This window comes from Montipora foliosa, chromosome 5 (assembly GCF_036669935.1).
Source record: "Montipora foliosa isolate CH-2021 chromosome 5, ASM3666993v2, whole genome shotgun sequence".
Lineage (NCBI taxonomy): Eukaryota > Metazoa > Cnidaria > Anthozoa > Scleractinia > Acroporidae > Montipora > Montipora foliosa.
In genome coordinates, this window is record NC_090873.1 from 1,190,528 (window position 1) to 1,214,762 (window position 24,235).

Genomic DNA, 24,235 nt, shown 5'->3' on the forward strand with positions numbered 1-24,235 from the left:
GGCACTGCAAATTTTTATTTTTATTGAGCCCAAGTAGTTTAGACTTCATAAACATCACCTCCTCTACATGTCTTGACTCTTCAAACAATGAAAGTAGCCGGCGAAACCTGACAGAGATGCCGGCGAACTTCGCCAGCTGCCGGCTCTTATATACAACCCTGGTTTACATCCGAAAAAGTCTCACCTGGCAGGGTTACCCTACCTGCCGCGGCGAGACAACTCGCCTCGTCGAGGGAACACTGAAAAACGCAGACTGCAGACTGTGCAGAAAATTCGATTAGCCTGAATTAGGCCTAAATAACATTCGGTTAGCCTAATAGGCCTAAATAACATTCAGGTTAGCCTGTTTACGGTTAGCTCTCAATAATAGTGAGGGTAACACCATATTTTACCCCTGATCTGCACAGTCTGCACAGTCTGCAGTCTGCGTTTTGGGGTGAACGCCCCTCGAGTTGTCTCGCCCACCTCATGTAAACGGTTGATAGAATTTTTTAAACAAATGAGTGGAAAAATATATCGTCAAAGGGTATATAGACCATATAAATAGGCCCTTAGGCAGATACAAGCAATCCTGGAAAAAATGAGCAAGTGCAGTGAAACCGCATGATCATTGGTTCGACTCCAAATGGTCATGAGTAGAATTAGTCCCGCTGTACATGGTCGTTAACTTACAACTGTAATAGAGGGAGAATATAAACAAAGTTGGGCGGTTAAAGACTCGTTTTTAATCCTTTTATTGGTTTACTAATTAAGACTGACTAGTTACTTGAACTATTTTATTAGTGTTAATTACCTTTACAAAAGAAGAAGTCTTTAATGCATCAGTAATTAATCTTAAAACGATTATCCTTTATGACAAAACCACAAACAGTTCAAATTGGTAAGTTGAAAGACTACGTACAAATATCAACTTGTTTCACAAAACAGTCCACAAATTGGCCAGTAAAAAGACTTCTTTGAATGTTTGCTGTTCCGTTCTTGTCATGCTCGCTGACTTGTTTAAGACAAATCTACAGGAAGGACAAAAATATTGCTGCCACATTACAAGACAAAACAGTCATAAGAAAAAATACTTCAAAAATACTGGATTCAATGTAGGATCTGTGTCATAGAATACTTTACGAAGTGTGTCCTTCCTCTTCTTCCCAGCTTCAAATTGACACCACAAAATGTCCCATAAAAAAAATCTGTTCTGAAGTGAAAATGAACAGCAGAACTGCTCTTTGTACTAATTGTAGCAAAAATTGATCTCACTTTCAGTAAAGCGATAAAAACAATTTTTAAAAAAAGGCCCTCCCTAAGTACATTTACGGGATTGAAATGTCTTGACCCTTCCCTGGCACTCATCGTAACATTCTCTGACCCCCTGCCCGATAAATATCTCCAAATTTGTCATATAGAGATAAAGGAAAATGGTTCAGTACTTCTAATACAGCAAATGTGCATGTGTTATTTCTGTTGGAGAAACAGGACCAAAACATTTGGCTCAGTGGGATGACAACATTTTCTACCAGAGGAAACCAGGATACAAGCACTGCATTCAAAAGTTTCCATAGCTAGGTTGTCCCGTGACCCTCCCCTGTTTTCCACCCCCACCCCCTACTAATTTCTGACAAGTCTATGTCATTCTGGCGAGAGAGGATCAGCTTGCTTTCTTAGGAGTTTTCCATCTTCCTGACTGTTTACCGAAGGATAGAAATTTTTGCTGAATTATGAAAATGTACTGTAGAGATGGCCACGTCTTAAGTGGTTAAATTCTGAGGTGCCTCTTACCTTAGAATAAAACCTGCTTGCCCTTTTAACTACCTGTAGCTACAGCCTCCATGCTGCCATGTTTCCCTTTGGAAACACAAATCAATAATCTTATGAATACAATTGAAAACCAAATAAATAAAAATACGGATTTAGATACAGTGTATTGATCTCGGGGACACATATAATCAAAAAATTGCTGGAAACATCAACATCAAGGAGTGACAAATTAGACATTGGTCACAGGGAACTTCCAATAATGTTCCAACAAAACCACATCCCATTTTGTGGATAATCCTTTACCCCCAGTCATTCCAACGAAACTAGTGCCCTCCCAGCACTTAAAGATTTCAGAACTAGGCAGAAAAGATAATAATATTCTAAAATAACAAATAACACTTGTCTAATTAATAATAATAACTTTGAAGCTTAGCCAACCATAAGTGGTACATATACATGTACTAATAATAATAACAATGAGAAGACTGAGTCTAATCAAATCAAATTAACGCATATCAAATTACATCAAGGATGGTGCCTACAAATTCAAAGGTATTTTTGCACGGTTTACTGAATATGCAGGAAAAGAGGATCTTAACAAGTTTTTCAAAGATATTTAATCAACAATATTGTAAAAAGATTTAAATACAAAGCAATGAATGGCGTTCTTTTCCCAATTGAAGCTTAATGCATGGTTAGCCCTAATTTTCTTTTTGGATACCAAGACAACTTGCTGAGTTCTGTCTTCTCTGCATAATTTTAAACCACGCAATCCCTGTATTAATAGGCACCGCTGATATCAGAGTATCTTGAGATGTGCAGAACGTACTGTGTGCGCAAGAGCTAGAACTTTGTCTGTAAAGAACTTATATGATTCTGGTTGAGCTTTAAAAATGTAGAGCAAGACTAATAAATTTCTGAGCAAGATCCCACCTTAAGCTGGCAGTGCTCTATTCTTGTCCACAGATCAATCAAGCTGGCTGTCAGGGTTAAAGAACTCATCAGGATAAGCATTCCTAAAAAAAATAATTATTGAGGCACTGGAGATCAGTATACTATCATACTTTCAACCTTGTCCAAGCAGACACCAGCAGGAACAACCCCGTGGAGGTCTCAGCTTTAGAGAGGTTTTAATGGATACCAACAGTGCATTCTTGAACAATCAAAGTCTAAGTTCAATTTATCCAAATTAAATTTAAAGTGATAGGGATAACCAAATGTAGAGAAGGTGCTAAAATTCTATTTGGTAGCCAGGTTTAAAGTTGCCAGATGCAAGACATGACGGAGAGCTGCAAGATTTGTGCTAATCACAGAGGGAAAAGACCGGAATCAATCATTGCAACTCCATTCTGAGTGCCCATTGCTTAGTGATTGCAACTGATTTGCTCCAACTTGACTTATTCAACGGTGGTAGATTTTATTTCCCCTGTTATGTGGAGGCAGCAGCCATGCAAAAGACGACCAAATCTTTAGAGGTTATTAGGGTACAGTCAAAGCAATTTTTGCTCGACGTGGCAACAATGGTCCACATATTACATAAATTAGGCCTCTGCAGTATTACAAAATTGCAAAGGATTAGGAATTCAAAAATACGACAAGTAGTCCCTATAATTTTCCCACAGCCAAACGGTGAAGCTAAATGAGTAGTAACAACTCCAAAGTCACTGTTAAAAAGAAGAAAGATCCAAACAAGGGACTGCTAGCATACAGATCCACTCCACCGGCACAGTTACCCAGGGGATGGAAAACCGACTTTTCTCATGAATTTAGTATCTGGCTGGCCTGATATTGAAATTTGCATCAAATATAACAAGGGAGTAAGGCTAAATGAAGACTTGTCTTCAATCAGCAACACAGAACTGTCCCAATGAAGCCACTTCAAGCTGACACCCCATGCAATGTACGCCAAAGTGGAGGACAAAGCCGAAGCAGTTACCAGAACAGTCACAGGTACAGCATAAATGCCAAGTTCCTACATCCTGGAAATGGCAGAGGCACAGATGTAACCGTTCATACATTACTGTAACAGCAATTCCCAGAAATAAGCCTCAGGTCCCTAATGCCAGAGAACCAGTGTCTGCTGACAAGCCAGTCACTACGGTGAAGTCTCTGCCATCACCTTGCACTTTATATTTCTTCAAGAGCAAAGAGACTGGCCAGACCTTATCTTAAACTTAAAGAGAGTCTTCAACTTGCATTACTTTATAGTAAACTTTAAACTCTTAGATCCACTTGTTGATAGATGTTGTGTATCAAGCTCCTCGCAAGGTCATGTAGTTTGCCTCTCTTGCCTTCAATTAGTTAGCAAATCTTAAAACCTGAGATGTTGTGTTATTGAAGTTTGAACTTTAAATGTGGTCGTAGTTGTTGAGCATGCACAGCAGCAAATATACACCCTTTTAATAAGTCTAATATATGCCGTTTTCCGCTAATGACGTCAAACTCATGCTTTTAAAATTTATTCAGAAATGTACAAAGGCTTCAAACAAGAAAAGAAATCAGAAAAGCTTTAGGCCTTTGTACATTTCTAAATAAAACTTGAAAGCAAGAGTTTGACGTCAATAGCGGAAAACTGCATATATTAGACTTATTAAAAGGGTGTATAGGAGGCTGAATAAACATGTCTGTTTGTGTCTGGTGATTGAGTCTCCTCACGGTAATTATTGGCTCGATCTATAAACCATACTTCAATACCAAAAATAGAGAAATTCGATTGTCTTACCACAACTACTCTGTATAAATTAAGGATAACAGAATCTCACATGTATTACCTTTGTTTTGAAGTTAATTTGGACTGTGCTTAGATACTCCAAGTAAGATACTCCAAGTTTACAAATAAACAATTGGGCAAAGTACACTCTATACATGCACATGCCCAAAAGCAGTTGAACCCGTAAAAATGGTACAAAACAAGAAAATGAAATGAGTGAAGTGAAACAAAATGGTTAGGAAGATTGGTTTCTACAAAGTAGTACAAGTCATTAAAACACCTGCTTGCACCACCTTTGGTGGCCAACTCAAAAGGGTATTCTACACATCTTGTATTGTAATAACTGTAATGTACTTATAATAAGCTATTTCATTATTCAATAGGATCTACAAGTAACTTTGATTCATAACTTTTTATTAATACACCAATAAACAGTGTGAAATGAAAGAAACCGTGCAAATAGAACAAAGCCTTGAAAGTTTTGTATAGTGCAACAGCACCATCATTCTACAGTTCCATTAAATCAAGAAATTACCCTGTTTAAGGACAGTACCTCACATCATTGGGTCTGTTCCATTTGCACCTGCCCCATTGGGTGTATTATTATTTTTTTTTAATCAGATCAGAATTTTGCCTTGGCACATCAATTGTATATGGGATATGAATACACAGATATCAAACCTTATATAATTTGGAAAACAAGAGGAATAGTGGAAAGGAGTTGATACTGTGTCCCAATGGCATAGCTGACCTCAGCTACTGAAAAAAGGCTGAATTTCTAATAGGATCTCGTCAGCAACTAGCTAAAGTTAGGATTGAGAGCATCCATGTGGGTTCCTCTGAGATCAAGCATGTCTCTTCAGTAAGTAACAAAGGAGTCAGGTTTGACAAATCTGTGATAATGAGTACACATACTGGCAAAGCCTGTAGCAAAGCTCTCTATGGTTTATACAAAATAAAACAGATCAGAAGGTTTCTTTCAGAGACCACTTCTAACTTACGACATTAATTTATGCATTTGTGACTTTACATACATGTATTGATTGTAGTTGTACCTCTGTACTATAATATGGAGTTTTAAAGCACCAATGGATTATCTTCATAAAGTTTTAAACGCAGCAGCTCATGTCACCTGTTTGGTCCCAAGATACAGCCACATAACACCAATACTTATTCTTCATGGGCTTCCAGCGACTTTCAGTGTAAAGTTTAAAATCACTCTTTTAATGTTAAGTGTTTGAGGGATATGGCATCCTCATATCTAATAGAGCTGATACAAGCAAAGACAACATCTCGACATAACTTGGACAGAGAGGTTATTCTGGACATACAAAGTCTGCTTATGAGCCAAGTGGCCTATCAGGCCAGAGCTTATCCAAGTTTCTGTAGCATGAGGCAATTATGAGTATTTCTAACCCCCCCTGGATGGGATGCTAGTCCAATGCAGGGCTACCCCCAGCATTAAACTTGCCGGTAGCCACTTATACAACTGGGTGGAGAGAGGCACAATGACAGTAAAGTGTCCTGCCCGAGAACAGAACACAATGTTCCCGGACAGAGCCCAAAACTGGACCACTCGATCTGGAGTCGACTGCACTAACCATAAGGCCACAGCGCCTTCCTCAAATCATAAATGATCTTGTTTCTTCATTGCCTAGATACCCAAGAGATCTCTCTGTAATCATAATGTAGAAGTCAGAGGTACATGTACATGGAAGGACAATACATTTAAAGATGTCAATGTCAGAAGACAAAATGTCCTTGATGCCTTATTGTGGCTAAGAGTAAACAATCCTCTTATGAAGATGTAAAAATACATGTCCAGGCATTGGAATCTTGGACTGTCAAATTTGGAATACCATCTGACCTATTGGCTGTTGAAACCAGTGACATTACTGATGAAGTTATTGAACCTGATTTAGGTCCACCCACTGATGTTACCCATCTGAAGATGTAGTGTATGATGAGTCCACTGAAATGTTTTGACCTGTTGGCAAATAACAGGAACAAGAACTAGACGCTATAAGACTTCAGCTCTCAGGCAAAGATCCAATGCATGGCCTACTGTTGAAGATTAGCCATTAAATGAATATCAAACCCCAGATATGTTGCTACTATAGTATTCCCAGCATTATTCCCTGATGATAAGGAGGCAGGAGGCAGGAGGCAGTGTGGCCCAGTAGTTAGGGCGCTTGCCTTGAGATCCGGAGATCCCGGATTCAAGACCTGCTCTGACCACTCTTTGAATTTGTTCCTGGTAGTCCCTGGTTCAACTTCCCAGCTGCACTTATAAATAGCTAACTGGTTTGCCTCCAGCCAGTTGGGATTCTTAACAGTTGTAGTTGTGTTCTGTTGTTGCCAGCCTTCCCAGATTTTCATACTGGGCTTTAACAATGATTCAGAAAATGAGACCTTTGCAACAGACTTGCATATTTATGGAACAGAATCCTGACAAAGCTCATCTGACCACTGATGAATTGTGTATAATGGCTGTGAGCAATAATTCAACTGCCTTTACTTGTCTAAGGTGTCTAGATATGTTCTAATATTGCTGGTACTAATGCTTACTGGAGGTCATCGATCACTATGCTTGTGTGGCATATCTCAACAAGTATGCAGCAAAAGGTGATCCAAGGTCACCATTACTAAAGGAGACATTCAAGTCCATTGTTGAAACATGGACACTACTTCGTGATCCACAAAATGTCATCAAGAAAATAGGAATGAAAACACTGGGTGAAAGAGATTATGCTGCTCAAGAGACTAGCATCATCTACTACCGACACAGTAAGTGAAACTACACAGATCTTCACTTAATGACTGTTATTCCAGTGAGTCTTACTGACTCATGTAAGGTACCATACATGTAAATAATGCACAGGATGATCAGCAACCTTCTGATCAAATATTTGCTACACACACCTGTCGCTTATTCTGAGTGCTGTTGAAGATCCTATTCAAAGTGGTATAACACTTTGTAATTGTGGATGAAAACTAAAAGTGTTAGCACTGAAATGAATCCCACACACCTATCCCTTATTCTGAGTACTGTTAATGATCTTATTCAAAGTGGATTAACACTTTGTAATTGTGGATCTCAGCACTGAGATGAATCCCACTCACCTGTCCCTTATTCTGAGCACTGTTAATGATCCCACACAAAGTGGATAAACCCTTTGCAATTGTGGATGAAGATTCAACGTGTCAGCACTGAGATGAATCCCACACACCTGTCTCTTATTCTGAGTACTGTTGATGATCCTATTCAAAGTGGATTAACCCTTTGCAATTGTGGATGAAGATTTATAGTGTCAGCACTGTAATGAATCCCACACACCTGTACTTTATTCTGAGTACTGTTAATGATCCTATTCAAAGTGGATCAACCCTTTGCAATTGTGGATGAAGATTTATAGTGTCAGCACTGTAATGAATCCCACACACCTGTCCTTTATTCTGAGTACTGTTAATGATCCTATTCAAAGTGGATCAACCCTTTGCAATTGTGGATGAAGATTTATAGTGTCAGCACTGTAATGAAACCCACACACCTGTCCTTTATTCTGAGTACTGTTAATGATCCTATACAAAGTGGATAAACCCTTTGCAATTGTGGGTGAAGATTTATAGTGTCAGCACTGAAAGGAATTCCACACACCTGTCCCTTATTGAGTACATTTGATGATCCTATTCAAAGTGGATAAACCCTTTGCAATTGTGAATGAAGATTTAAAGTGTCAGCACTGAGATGAATCCCACACACCTGTCTCTTATCCTGAATACTGTTGATGATCCTATTCAAAGTGGATTAACCCTTTGCAATAGACCATATTCGTATTCTCAGTATTGGACTGGAACTAGCTTGCAATGGAGGCTAATGCGGGGAAATCTTTTCAAATGCAAATACTTTTTAATATATTCCCCCGCATTAGCCTCCACTGCAAGCTAGTTCCAGTCCAATACTGGAAATACGAATATGGTCTATTGTGGATGAAGATTTATAGTGTCAGTACTGTAATGAATCCCACACACCTGTACTTTATTCTGAGTACTGTTAATGATCCTATTCAAAGTGGATTAACCCTTTGCAATTGTGGATGAAGATTTTACATGTCAGGAATTTAATGAATCCCACACACCTGTACTTTATTCTGAGTACTGTTAATGATCCTATTCAAAGTGGATTAACCCTTTGCAATTGTGGATGAAGATTTCAAATGTCAGGAATTTAATGAATGCCACACACCTGTCCTTTATTCTGAGTACTGTTAATGATCCTATACAAAGTGGATTAACCCTTTGGAATTGTGGATAAAGATTTCAAATGTCAGGAATTTAATGAATGCCACACACCTGTCCTTTATTCTGAGTACTGTTAATGATCCTATTCAAAGTGGATTAACCCTTTGCAATTGTGGATGAAGATTTTACATGTCAGGAATTTAATGAATGCCACACACCTGTCCTTTATTCTGAGTACTGTTAATGATCCTATACAAAGTGGATTAACCCTTTGCAATTGTGGATGAAGATTTCAAATGTCAGGAATTTAATGAATGCCACACACCTGTCCTTTATTCTGAGTACTGTTAATGATCCTATTCAAAGTGGATTAACCCTTTGCAATTGTGGATGAAGATTTTACATGTCAGGAATTTAATGAATGCCACACACCTGTCCTTTATTCTGAGTACTGTTAATGATCCTATTCAAAGTGGATTAACCCTTTGCAATTGTGGATGAAGATTTTACATGTCAGGAATTTAATGAATCCCACACACCTGTCCTTTATTCTGAGTACTGTTAATGATCCTATTCAAAGTGGATTAACCCTTTGCAATTGTGGATGAAGATTTTACATGTCAGGAATTTACTGAATGCCACACACCTGTCCTTTATTCTGAGTACTGTTAATGATCCTATACAAAGTGGATTAACCCTTTGGAATTGTGGATGAAGATTTCAAATGCCAGGAATTTAATGAATGCCACACACCTGTCCTTTATTCTGAGTACTGTTAATGATCCTATTCAAAGTGGATTAACCCTTTGCAATTGTGGATGAAGATTTTACATGTCAGGAATTTAATGAATCCCACACACCTGTCCTTTATTCTGAGTACTGTTAATGATCCTATTCAAAGTGGATTAACCCTTTGCAATTGTGGATGAAGATTTCAAATGTCAGGAATTTAATGAATGCCACACACCTGTCCTTTATTCTGAGTACTGTTAATGATCCTATTCAAAGTGGATTAACCCTTTGCAATTGTGGATGAAGATTTAAGGTGTCAGGACCGAGATGAATCCCACACACCTGTCCCTTATTCTGAGTACTGTTGCTGATCCTAATCAAAGTGGATTGTTACCCTTTGCAATTGTGGATGAAGATTTAAAGTGTCAGCACTGAAATGAATCCCACACACCTGTCCCTTATTCTGAGTACTGTTTATGATCCTATTCAAAGTGGATTAACCCTTTGCAATTGTGGATGAAGATTTATAGTGTCATACATACATATTACATACTTTATTTGATAGGTAGGTTTAAAGGGGGCAGCCAAAGGGCTGATGTGGACCTACTACAAACAAACATGAATACAAACAGTAAAATATTTACTAAGGTCTAACTACTTTAAAAATCAATTAATTTAGTAATATTAAAAATAGAGGAGGTCTTCTTTTTTTGTAGCAATAAGAGATGCTCCTTTGTTAAAAGAGAAAGTATTAATATCTCTAGAGTATTTCCGTAAAAGCTGCTTAAAAGAGCAAAAACGTTCGGGTACTGTTACCAGTCTATTTAAAAAGTTCCAGATCACTGGGCCTCTATACTGTAAAGTATTTCTGCCAGTATCTGAATTAATTCTAATAATGTCAAATTGATTTTGAGTTCTAGATGACCTATAAATTTTTCTTTTAGAAAAAAGATTACAAATCGATTGGCATGATGTTTCAAAATAGACTTTGTGCATTAACATCAGGACAGATCTTTTATAAAAGTAGGAAAAGGGCAGCCACTTGGATTTTGTGAGACATGCGTCTTCTGCTAACGATAGTTGAAGATTGTTTATCATACGAGATGCCCTTGCATGGAGGGAGTTGAGAGAGGTTAATGTCGAGGATTGACAGTTTCCCCCATACTAAAATTCTATATGTAACGCTTGGAACAATAGCCTTGAAATATATTTCCTCAAGCGTCTTGTTGGGAAAAGCTCTCATCCTCTTTAATGCTCCGACCTTTTGAGAAAGGTGCTTCCTTAATGAGTCAATGTGAACTGACCATGGCAGTCTATTGTCAATGTTAACTCCTAAACGGGTGGTAGACTCGACAAGATTGATAAGGCCAGTGCCAAAATACGGGGAGGGGGGGGGGGGGGTGCGGAGGTCCAATAAACGCAGATTTTCTCAATATCATTGCCTCAGTTTTGATTGGATGAAGGGTTAGATGATTCCTATTACTCCACATGAGAATTTGCTTCAAGGTTTTGTTTAATGATGACAGGACATGATCAACAGTTGGACCAATACAATAAACCATTGTGTCGTCTGCATACAGATAAATATCTGCAGAATCAACATGGTCAGGGAGGTCATTCACACATATGGTATATAATCTGGGGCCAAGAAGTGAGCCCTGACGGAAACCATAGCAAATGTAGCCACTGGTAGACTTGCAGTAATTTACCTCAGTGAACTGGAGCCTGTGAGACAAATAGCTCATAAGCCATTCGTGAAGAGATCCTGATATTCCAATAGCATGTAATTTATATGATAGTATGTCGTGCGGAACAGACTGCTCCAACTGTAAGGCCATTATCAATGGCTATCTAGCTTCCAGTCATTGAAATCAGCATTCCTTCAGTTGAAAGTCCCTTGGTAAATCCCCATTGTTTACTGCTGTTTATGCTGCAGCTATGTAGGTGGGTATCAATTATGCTGCAAATCGGACTTTCAAGGAGCTTGCTGGGTAAACTCAACAGTGAAATTGGTCTATAATTTGATACTTTTGCTGGATTTCCTTTTTTAAAAATTGGCTTCACTTTAGCAATCTTCCAAGGACTAGGAAAGCTAGTCAGGGCCATACTGTTAATTAAGACTGTTTGGATGCCCTTTAAAGCAGATAGCCCTGCAATAGCTAGGCTACGTGAAGATATTCCATCTGGGCAAGAAGCTTTGTTTATTTTAATCCTCCTTAGATCGTTGGTGAGCTTGTTGATATTAACGTCTAAGCTCTGTGTAGTAGGGGTGACTCTATACACAAACTGACACAGGTCCTCAGCTTCGGGGAATCTTGCAGCCAACTCACTTCCAATATTTATGAAATAGGAGTTAATTAATTCAGCTTTCTCATTATCATTGGTGATTTCATAGTTGTTAGCATCCTTAAGGAGGCCAATGCGAGTGCTCTTACATTTACCAGTGGCTTCATTTACAGTTTTCCAAAAAGATTTCAAATCTCTAGATTCCTCAAATTTGTTCTTCCAATATTGAGCTTCAGCACGTCGCAACATCTTAGTCACTTTATTTCTGGCGGTTTTGTAGTCAGCCCAGGTTTTCTGTGTTGATGGTGTACCGTCACAGGCTTTCAAGAGTTTGTATCTCTTATTCATTTCCTTACGAATCTCACGGTTCATCCAAGGTAAAGAGCATGATCTAACTTTGGCTTTGCATAAAGTAGTATAATCCATTTCTATATTTTTATACATGCGATCCCAAGCCCAGGATGTCATCTATATCCTCCAGCTCATATTCCAGCTCATGTTTAACGTCATTTGGGCTTTCCATCACATCCTTAAAGCTCTGAACATATTTAACGGAAGGCTTGGGATTTCTGATTTTTAGCTTGTAAATGGCATAAATAAATTTGTGATCAGCCACACAATAATTAATTACACCAGAGTTTGAAACCCTTTGAGAGTTGTTAGTCAGAATAAGATCGATCATAGCGTTAGAATATTGTGAGGTTCTTGTTGGCTTCTTAATGATGTTGCAGAAATTTAAGGATTGTAGGATACGTGTCAATTTTACGCCGTTCCCATTTTGATTCATCAGATCGGAGTTGCAGTCTCCCGCAATCACAACATTCTTATGTGTCGTCCCAACCTTATCCAACACTTGTTTGAAATTATCGAAGAATGCAGAAACGTCAGGAGCTCTATAAACACAACCAATAAGTAATCTTTGAGAGTGAGAATTTAATTCAATCCAAATAGCTTCTAGATCATTGTTGTCATATTTGGGGAAACGCACACAGTCCAATATAGTTTTGAAGTAAATTGCGACTCCACCTCCAGCTTTATGTGTTCTGTCTCTTCTCAGGATTTGGTATCCATCAATATTTATCTCCTCATTGATTATATCATTTGTCAAGTGTGTTTCGGATACGGTCAGGACAGCTAAGTTGGTGTGTTCGAGGAGGAGTTTGACTTCAGTTAGATTCTTGCGAAGGTTTCATAGTTAGTTTGTATGTTTGTCATTTATTAGTTTTGAGAAGGTTGAAGTTCGGCAGCTATTCAGCTGATGTGGACCTGCAACACCCACCCACAACTTTATCCATAAGAAAATATTAAAGCCCGGTTTCCATCACAAGAGGATGGGAAAAGGTAGAGACGCAGTCGAATAGGGGGATGAGATTTACACCTTTAAAATAACTAGAGTTATTCCCAGTTGTTATATGAACTGAATAAGTCCAAAAGAAACTGAATTTGTATTATATTGATGAATCACAGCAATCAAGTTAACCTGTAAGGTTCCCAGAAAGCAATCTCTAAAGCTTCAAAACATGGGTCAACTCCAAACGCAAGTATGTGAATTATTTGGAGAGTTGAACTTGTTCTTTTTACAAGAAAAACACGCAAGTCAAACCGAAACTCAACGTATATACCATTTGAAAATTCTTACCATCATGAAAATGTTGAGCGCAACAAGACACTTCAGCCAGTTCTGCTTGTGACAAGTCAAAAAGTTGGCAAAGAGTTTTTCATATTGAGTGCTCCCATGATAAACGGAGCTTCACTAGTTTTAGAAGGTTCAGCAAATTCTCCCTCTGGCAGCACTTCCTCCAACCGGTCAACTCCTATCTACACTGTATGCACATGAGACCGCATTGTAACTGAAAAAGAAGACAAGAATGGGTGTGGATTCAAATATTCATACAAGTTATTTTTACGCCCCAAACTAATCCAATATGTTCTTCATGTTTTTGTAATAATTATGATAATTATGATTCTAACTATAATTTTAATTATAATAATTACAATAATAATTTTTTTGAGGGGGGGCAACCTAATGCCGTGTAAGAACAGTCGCGATTCCCCTCTCCCCTCACCTCGCAACCTCATTCCCAGGGCTTCTCCCTCAGGTGAAAACCCCTGGGAACAAGGTTGCGAGGTGAGAGGAAAGGGGAATCGTGACTCTTCTTACACGGCATTATTCACTGCCGTCTTTATCTAACTACGAGTACTGAATCAAAAATAAGACGCAAACGGCATGACAAACAAAATCGTTCATGGTGGTAATTTGACCTTTATCAACACGTTTGATAAAAACATTACAAGCGCATTGTTTGAAATTACTTACTTGACGTTTCGTATGCTTCCACCTACATCCTCAGAAGTGACCGTTGACCAGTTAATTAATTGTTAGTAAATCATTAGTTAGTTATGTTACATTAAAAAGTTTGAATTAGTAGTCAACGACCACGTCTGAGGATGTATCTAGAAGCATACGAAACGTGAAGTAAATAATTTCACAAAGAATGCGCTTGTTAATAATGTTTGTCACTGCTGTTTGCATCCTTTTTTATCATTATTCTTTGTCTTGCATGGCATCGTTGGTTTGTAAACGTAGATTGCCCTCTTTGTCTAAACTAGAAGTACTTGTCTCAGGATAGCTGCTGTTTTTTTTGGACATTGATAGTTTTTGCTGTTCTCTTTGCTCTAAGGAACATCGCCTTTTTCTTCTCAGCTTGAGTTTGCTGTAAAGAAATCTTTCCTGTCAGGGTCCAGGACCTCTTGTACTTGTTGTTTGCTACTTTGGCCACTTTGCGTCTTTTACGCGTGTTCCTTCTGCGACTATACTTCGGACAGCCACGAGCTTGGTTATGGTTGTTCCGCTATTCTCCTTCTCCTACTCCTTCGTCTTTGTCTTGTTAAACTTCTTCCTCACCGTTTGTCCAACTGCTCTTGCAGAGACAGTGTCTTTTCAGTGGGTTTACTTGCAGGAGTTTTGCCCACCCACTAATTGTGCAAATAGTTCAGGACGGTTTCTTGGCAGCTAATTCGCATTTCTTTCATCTCTTCCAGAGTGTTGGTATCCTGGGCCCGGTTGTTCAAAAGCCGATTAACGCTATAAGCCCAGATTAAAAATCAACCAAGGAGTTTATTCCTTTACTCCCAAATTCTGTTCAAGGCTAGTGTCTGGCAAAAATTTACATTAGAAGAAGTCATTCTTAACAAAGAAAAAAAAGTAAAATAAACTCTCATCAAAAAGTTGAAACCATGAAAAACAAATTTACGCTAATCCTGGATTAAGTTAATCCACTTTCCAACAACCAGGTCCTGGAGTTTAGTCCTCAACGAAGTTTCTAGTCTCTTTCTGTGTCCTCGACTTCTTGTACTTGTCTTTGTTGCTTGTTTCGTGGTGGCCACATTGTTTCTTTTACTAGATGTTGCTTAAAGACTGCTTCTCTGAACGCCACTGCAAGATCATGAGTTAATCATTGTTTCGCTCTTCGTGTTCTTCTTCCTCTTAGTCATCATCATCTTGTACGTCTTCACTACTCAACCTTCTTCTTCATTGTTGTCACTGGATCGATCTTTCAGTTCTTCAAACCTGAGCGAGATACGTGACGTTCTTTGACCAATGGTGCTTATCATACATAGTCTCCTCTTTTCAGTGGGTTTACTTGTTGGAAGTTTAATTACAGTTTTGCCTGCCAACCAACTGCGCAAAGACTTAAGGACGGTTTCTTGAGAGCTAAGTAGCAGGAATCAAGCAAGCACTTCAGCAAGCGAATTTCCTTCTGGTGCAATTTGGATGTTTAACGTGTTCATGCGCCCTTGAGAAAGATGAAAAACTGAATAAATAGGTAGGGGAGGCTGCCGTTCAAGAACTTTGAGTGTGTGTACGCCACGCATTTTAGAAAAGATGACCTGCATGGGGATAGTAAGATGCGGCTATCTGTGTGTTTTACCTGATGTACATGTATTGTAGTAGCATGTGTTTGTGTTTCTGATTTTAAAGGCTTCGTGGACGTGCTAGTTTTATTTGTTTACAGCAAACGCTTAAGTTATTACTATAAGCTGGCTTGCAAATTGCAACGAGTTAATCCTCATGGGAAGCTCACATCTCTGAAGTCGTCGGTAAAGTTGCAACAGCACTCGCTGCCCTGAGGAGGCTAAGATCGATATGTCCCCAACCTAGTCACAATTTACAAGTCACTGATTCTTCCACATCTCGATTATTGCAGCGCTGTGTAGGGCTGTATCGGTAATGGCCTCAACCAAATACTAGAGAACTTCCAAAACAGAGCAGCACGCATAATAACAGGGTCACTACTTTTTAGGCCATGTTGTTTGTCGGAATTTACCCTGGCAGAGCCTCTCATAATATTAATTGATTAAATTGTACGGTTTCCAGAAAGCGATCCTCAAACTTCAAAACATGGCCAACTCCAAATGCAAAAGAACACGCATTCTTCAGAAGATTGAACTTGCTCTTCTTACAAGACAAACACGCAAAATAACTTCTTGAGGTCAAACCCGAAAATCAAAGTTTAAACCATTTGAAAATTCTTACCGTCGAGTCAATCCCGCTATGGACATGTTAACTGCAACAAGAGACTTCTGCCAGTTCTACTTGTGACGAGTGAAAAACCTGACATTTTCACTGTGGGTTACCATGATGTAGCTTCAGTGGTTTAGCAGTTTCACCAAATTATACCTCCGACAGCACTTGCTCCAACCAAAGTCAACTCGTGCCTACACTGTATGCACATCACAACGCCTTGTAACTGCAATAGGAGACAAGAATGGGTTAGGATTAAAATATCATCACACAAGTCATTTGTGCACCCAACTGACTAACCAAATACTTTTTGCATCTGTTTCTAATAATAATTATCATAATTATAATTATAATAATTATAGTGATTGTAATAATTATAATGATAATTATAATAATTACATAAATTATAATAATTATATATATATATTTTTTTTAGGGGAGGCAACCTCATTCCCAGGGCTTCTCCCTCAGGTGGGGGCGGGGCGGTAGGGAAAGCCCCGCCCCCAAATGAGGGAGAAGCCCTGGGAACAAGGTTGCGAGGTGAGGGGGAGGGGAATCGTGACTGTTCTTGCGCGGCATTATTGATTGCCGGCTTTATCTACACTAGATAAGACGCAAACTGCCTGGCTGACAAAGAAGTGCATTGTTGGCAATTTCTTACTTGACGGTTTCGTATGCTTTGACCGACATCCTCAGAAGTGCAAACCATTAGCTTATTGTTAATTGTTTTTAAATCATTAGTTAGTTATGTTACATTTAAAAAGGTCAAATTAGTATTTAAGGTCACTTCTGAGGATTCATGTCTAAGCGCACGAAACGTCAAATAAATCATTTCAAACAATGCACTTGTTTATGAGGTCTGTCACCGCTGCTTGAGTCGTTTTATTACTATTATAATATTACTATTTTTTCTCTTGCTCTGCATCATTGGTTTGTGATCGTAGATTGCCCTCTTTGTCTAAACATGAACTACTTGTTTCAGATTGGATAGGCTGTTGTTGTTCGCTGCTCTTAACGCCCACAGTCGTTGTTTAACTATTCATGTTCTCCTCATTCTTCTTCTTCTTCGTCTTTGTCTTGTTCCTCTTCTTCCTCATTGTCGTCCTGCAAAGTTTTCTTCATTGATAAGCGTGATTCAGCAAGCCATTTGTCCAAATGTGCTTGCAGACATTGTGTCTTCTTTTCAATGCCACCAACCGCGCAAGAAGATAAAAGACCGTTTCTTTGCAACTAATGCACATTTGTTACTATAGTCTAGCAGGGGCAATAGCAAGTGAATTTCCTTAAGGCGCAGCTATTGATGCTTGGTGCCCGGCGAAAGGACAACTCATGGTGCTGACGAATGATATTATATCACACGGGTTTCTTGGCCTTTCTTGGCTGTGAAAAATATAAGCAACCTTCAGTTTCTTGTCGTCTCAGTTTTCTTTATCGTCTTTCTAAACATGATAACGTAAAAAGTCTACAACACAGAAGAAAGTTTTTGCTCAGCAAAGTATCCTTACTTTCCTAATAAAAATATAGAAAAAGTTATCCTTATTGCTTAAATTTCTGCTTTGCAACAGCCTTTTTAAAAGATCTTCCTTTGATCCCCACGGCCGGGAAGTTAAAGGCCCCTGGGTCCAAGCATCCCGAGACACCATCTTAGAGGTTGAGATAGTTGTGTGGTCTGCTGTGTTTTCTACACTAAGTTAGAGTTTTTGTTGCTTTTGTTAATCCTTGCTGTCCCTTTGCCATTTTTAGGGAACAAATTCGCAGTTAATTAAGCTACAACTCGAGATCCATCTCTAGTTTGACTAAGAAGTGGAGCATAGGCATTCGAGAGCTCGACTCGCGGCTGGATTCTGTCGAAGACCGCGATTTAGCAAACAATTGAACATCGTCGTCTCTCTTCAAGTGTCGGGAACCTATCTTAAAACATTCTGATGCAGCAAGACGCTTGCCATCTCTTTACAGAATCGACACACTTTCTTCGTCCTCTCGTGCATTCTGAACGATCATTGTTGAAAATAGGGGTCCTGTGCAGAGTTATGTCATTTTCTAGGCCACTTTCGTGGCTACATCCGAAAACAACAACTGTAATTTAACCTCTTTATCAAATGATCCTGTTTTCACACGAATAAAACACAAAGATCACGTAACAATCTAAATCAAACCCACTCTCCTTTATAATTGTCCATGGGCCAATAAAGCGCACACTTTTCGAACTTTGAAATTATAGAACACAATGGGGAAAAATCCAGATGCAAAGATTTTCTCACAAAAGTAGTCAGAACAATAATGGAAGTTCAGGTGTGCAAAAAAAAAAAAAAAAATTGCAAGTTAGTGGCACTTTAAGTTGTTTCAATCTCTCAGCTTACAAAACAACCAGTTTCCATTGGACTTTTACATGTTCATTGCTTTTAAATCCTCCCTACGATTGTTAAGTGTCCCAAAACCTAGAGCCAGATTTTGTTTCCTTTAAACCTTCATTCTCGTTTAAGGCGTTTATCTTCTCCTTGGTAAAAAACGGAAAGCACCATTAAGCGCCCACACTGTAATCCGCCCTCACTTGGCATGAGAGCCACGTGACAAACCTCGACCAGTTAGAAAGCGAGTATATAAACACCTGATTAATAATTGTACTAAAAAAGTCTTTTTGCAAACCAATTTCCTAGAATATTTCTTATTCTTTAAAATGAACCTCCACTCTAACCACGGAATAAGTTTAAACCAAATTTCTTGAGGAAAAAGCGTTTGCATCTGAACTAAATGAATTTCAGAATCGCTTGTTTCTGACTTAAAATTTCCCGGGCGCCTCCATCTTCCATAACTGTGACCAAGTTACTGATGTTAATATTAATATTATTCAATTACATTAAATGTTTAACGTCACAACTGAATTATTAAAGATGGCCGTACCCAGTAAATTTCAAATTCGTTTTTCCAGATGCAAACATTCTTTAATCAAGTTCGAATAAAAACAATGATTTCCCACGACTTAAATTTATTTTAGGTAAGAATGGAGTTTCTCCTTAGGAAAAGCAGTGAAACCAATAAGAAAAATGCGCTCTGATAGTTATCTTTGTCTGACATTTAAGACGCAATTCTAGAACGTAACAATAAAATAATACTTAGCGAAGTCCTTCCTATAGATTACTACAGCTCGAACAAACCAAGCCAAATAACCGAAATGGAGCTATAACCTTTATTTGAATGGCCATACTTTGAAAAGAGCATTCACCACCCTTACAATGCCCCTAGGAAGATAAAACTACTGGCATTGAATTCAACTAACTTGATGACCGAATTGTGAACACCAACTCGAACAATGGAAAGCCTTTGCTGCCGTTCAAGAACTTTGAGCATGTGTACGCCACGCATTTTAGAAAAGATGACCTGCATGGGGATAGTAAGATGCGGCTATCTGTGTGTTTTACCTGATGTACAAGTATTGTAGTAGCATGTGTTTGTGTTTCTGATTTTAAAGGCTTCGCGGACGTGTTAGTTTTATTTGTTTACAGCAAATGCTTATGTTATTACTATAAGCTGGCTTGCAAATTACAACAAGTTAATCCTCATGGGAAGCTCACATCTCTGAAGTCGTCGGTAAAGTTGCAACAGTACTCGCTGCCCTGAGGAGGCTAAGACCGATATGTCCCCAACCTAGTTACAATTTATAAGTCACTGATTCTTCCACATCTCGATTATTGCAGCGCTGTGTGGGGCTGTATCGGTAATGGCCTCAACCAAATACTAGAGAACTTCCAAAACAGAGCAGCACGCATAATAACAGGGTCACTACTTTTTAGGCCATGTTGTTTGTCGGAATTTACCCTGGCAGAGCCTCTCATAATATTAATTGATTAATTGTACGGTTTCCAGAAAGCGATCCTCAAACTTCAAAACATGGCCAACTCCAAATGCAAAAGAACACGCATTCTTCAGAAGATTGAACTTGCTCTTCTTACAAGACAAACACGCAAAATAACTTCTTGAGGTCAAACCCGAAAATCAAAGTTTAAACCATTTGAAAATTCTTACCGTCGAGTCAATCCCGCTATGGACATGTTAACTGCAACAAGAGACTTCTGCCAGTTCTACTTGTGACAAGTGAAAAACCTGACATTTTCACTGTGGGTTACCATGATGTAGCTTCAGTGGTTTAGCAGTTTCACCAAATTATACCTCCGACAGCACTTGCTCCAACCAAAGTCAACTCGTGCCTACACTGTATGCACATCACAACGCCTTGTAACTGCAATAGGAGACAAGAATGGGTTAGGATTAAAATATCATCACACAAGTCATTTGTGCACCCAACTGACTAACCAAATACTTTTTGCATCTGTTTCTAATAATAATTATCATAATTATAATTATAATAATTATAGTGATTGTAATAATTATAATGATAATTATAATAATTAAATAAATTATAATAATTATATATATATTTTTTTTAGGGGAGGCAACCTCATTCCCAGGGCTTCTCCCTCAGGTGGGGGCGGGGCGGTAGGGAAAGCCCCGCCCCCAAATGAGGGAGAAGCCCTGGGAACAAGGTTGCGAGGTGAGGGGGAGGGGAATCGTGACTGTTCTTGCACGGCATTATTGATTGCCGGCTTTATCTACACTAGATAAGACGCAAACTGCCTGGCTGACAAAGAAGTGCATTGTTGGCAATTTCTTACTTGACGGTTTCGTATGCTTTGACCGACATCCTCAGAAGTGCAAACCATTAGCTTATTGTTAATTGTTTTTAAATCATTAGTTAGTTATGTTACATTTAAAAAGGTCAAATTAGTATTTAAGGTCACTTCTGAGGATTCATGTCTAAGCGCACGAAACGTCAAATAAATCATTTCAAACAATGCACTTGTTTATGAGGTCTGTCACCGCTGCTTGAGTCGTTTTATTACTATTATAATATTACTATTTTTTCTCTTGCTCTGCATCATTGGTTTGTGATCGTAGATTGCCCTCTTTGTCTAAACATGAACTACTTGTTTCAGATTGGATAGGCTGTTGTTGTTCGCTGCTCTTAACGCCCACAGTCGTTGTTTAACTATTCATGTTCTCCTCATTCTTCTTCTTCTTCGTCTTTGTCTTGTTCCTCTTCTTCCTCATTGTCGTCCTGCAAAGTTTTCTTCATTGATAAGCGTGATTCAGCAAGCCATTTGTCCAAATGTGCTTGCAGACATTGTGTCTTCTTTTCAATGCCACCAACCGCGCAAGAAGATAAAAGACCGTTTCTTTGCAACTAATGCACATTTGTTACTATAGTCTAGCAGGGGCAATAGCAAGTGAATTTCCTTATGGCGCAGCTATTGATGCTTGGTGCCCGGCGAAAGGACAACTCATGGTGCTGACGAATGATATTATATCACACGGGTTTCTTGGCCTTTCTTGGCTGTGAAAAATATAAGCAACCTTCAGTTTCTTGTCGTCTCAGTTTTCTTTATCGTCTTTCTAAACATGATAACGTAAAAAGTCTACAACACAGAAGAAAGTTTTTGCTCAGCAAAGTATCCTTACTTTCCTAATAAAAATATAGAAAAAGTTATCCTTATTGCTTAAATTTCTGCTTTGCAACAGCCTTTTTAAAAGATCTTCCTTTGATCCCCACGGCCGGGAAGTTAAAGGCCCCTGGGTCCAAGCATCCTGAGACACCATCTTAGAGGTTGAGATAGTTGTGTGGTCTGCTGTGTTTTCTACACTAAGTTAGAGTTTTTGTTGCTTTTGTTAATCCTTGCTGTCCCTTTGCCATTTTTAGGGAACAAATTCGCAGTTAATTAAGCTACAACTCGAGATCCATCTCTAGCTTGACTAAGAAGTGGAGCATAGGCATTCGAGAGCTCGACTCGCGGCTGGATTCTGTCGAAGACCGCGATTTAGCAAACAATTGAACATCGTCGTCTCTCTTCAAGTGTCGGGAACCTATCTTAAAACATTCTGATGCAGCCAGACGCTTGCCATCTCTTTACAGAATCGACACACTTTCTTCGTCCTCTCGTGCATTCTGAACGATCATTGTTGAAAATAGGGGTCCTGTGCAGAGTTATGTCATTTTCTAGGCCACTTTCGTGGCTACATCCGAAAACAACAACTGTAATTTAACCTCTTTATCAAATGATCCTGTTTTCACACGAATAAAACACAAAGATCACGTAACAATCTAAATCAAACCCACTCTCCTTTATAATTGTCCATGGGCCAATAAAGCGCACACTTTTCGAACTTTGAAATTATAGAACACAATGGGGAAAAATCCAGATGCAAAGATTTTCTCACAAAAGTAGTCAGAACAATAATGGAAGTTCAGGTGTGCAAAAAAAAAAAAAAAATTGCAAGTTAGTGGCACTTTAAGTTGTTTCAATCTCTCAGCTTACAAAACAACCAGTTTCCATTGGACTTTTACATGTTCATTGCTTTTAAATCCTCCCTACGATTGTTAAGTGTCCCAAAACCTAGAGCCAGATTTTGTTTCCTTTAAACCTTCATTCTCGTTTAAGGCGTTTATCTTCTCCTTGGTAAAAAACGGAAAGCACCATTAAGCGCCCACACTGTAATCCGCCCTCACTTGGCATGAGAGCCACGTGACAAACCTCGACCAGTTAGAAAGCGAGTATATAACACCTGATTAATAATTGTACTAAAAAAGTCTTTTTGCAAACCAATTTCCTAGAATATTTCTTATTCTTTAAAATGAACCTCCACTCTAACCACGGAATAAGTTTAAACCAAATTTCTTGAGGAAAAAGCGTTTGCATCTGAACTAAATGAATTTCAGAATCGCTTGTTTCTGACTTAAAATTTCCCGGGCGCCTCCATCTTCCATAACTGTGACCAAGTTACTGATGTTAATATTAATATTATTCAATTACATTAAATGTTTAACGTCACAACTGAATTATTAAAGATGGCCGTACCCAGTAAATTTCAAATTCGTTTTTCCAGATGCAAACATTCTTTAATCAAGTTCGAATAAAAACAATGATTTCCCACGACTTAAATTTATTTTAGGTAAGAATGGAGTTTCTCCTTAGGAAAAGCAGTGAAACCAATAAGAAAAATGCGCTCTGATAGTTATCTTTGTCTGACATTTAAGACGCAATTCTAGAACGTAACAATAAAATAATACTTAGCGAAGTCCTTCCTATAGATTACTACAGCTCGAACAAACCAAGCCAAATAACCGAAATGGAGCTATAACCTTTATTTGAATGGCCATACTTTGAAAAGAGCATTCACCACCCTTACAATGCCCCTAGGAAGATAAAACTACTGGCATTGAATTCAACTAACTTGATGACCGAATTGTGAACACCAACTCGAACAATGGAAAGCCTTTGCTGCCGTTCAAGAACTTTGAGCATGTGTACGCCACGCATTTTAGAAAAGATGACCTGCATGGGGATAGTAAGATGCGGCTATCTGTGTGTTTTACCTGATGTACAAGTATTGTAGTAGCATGTGTTTGTGTTTCTGATTTTAAAGGCTTCGCGGACGTGTTAGTTTTATTTGTTTACAGCAAATGCTTATGTTATTACTATAAGCTGGCTTGCAAATTGCAACAAGTTAATCCTCATGGGAAGTTCACATCTCTGAAGTCGTCGGTAAAGTTGCAACAGTACTCGCTGCCCTGAGGAGGCTAAGACCGATATGTCCCCAACCTAGTTACAATTTATAAGTCACTGATTCTTCCACATCTCGATTATTGCAGCGCTGTGTGGGGCTGTATCGGTAATGGCCTCAACCAAATACTAGAGAACTTCCAAAACAGAGCAGCACGCATAATAACAGGGTCACTACTTTTTAGGCCATGTTGTTTGTCGGAATTTACCCTGGCAGAGCCTCTCATAATATTAATTGATTAAATTGTACGGTTTCCAGAAAGCGATCCTCAAACTTCAAAACATGGCCAACTCCAAATGCAAAAGAACACGCATTCTTCAGAAGATTGAACTTGCTCTTCTTACAAGACAAACACGCAAAATAACTTCTTGAGG

General features: G+C 38.7%; 1 long non-coding RNA gene across 6 annotated transcripts in view; it reads right to left on the minus strand.

Moving 5' to 3' along the window:
* Window positions 1–718: 718 nt before the first annotated feature.
* Window positions 719–24,235, minus strand: part of LOC138003310 (uncharacterized) — a 70,169-nt gene continuing 46,652 nt past the window's right edge. For all 6 annotated transcript variants that reach the window (XR_011123489.1, XR_011123490.1, XR_011123491.1 and 3 more), the window contains 6 exons: window positions 20,271–20,484; window positions 16,260–16,473; window positions 13,362–13,572; window positions 2,686–2,768; window positions 1,774–1,839; window positions 719–1,010 (listed from right to left, as the gene is read on the minus strand). This is a non-coding gene — a long non-coding RNA (uncharacterized lncRNA). The remainder of the gene's footprint in view (window positions 1,011–1,773; window positions 1,840–2,685; window positions 2,769–13,361; window positions 13,573–16,259; window positions 16,474–20,270; window positions 20,485–24,235) is intronic.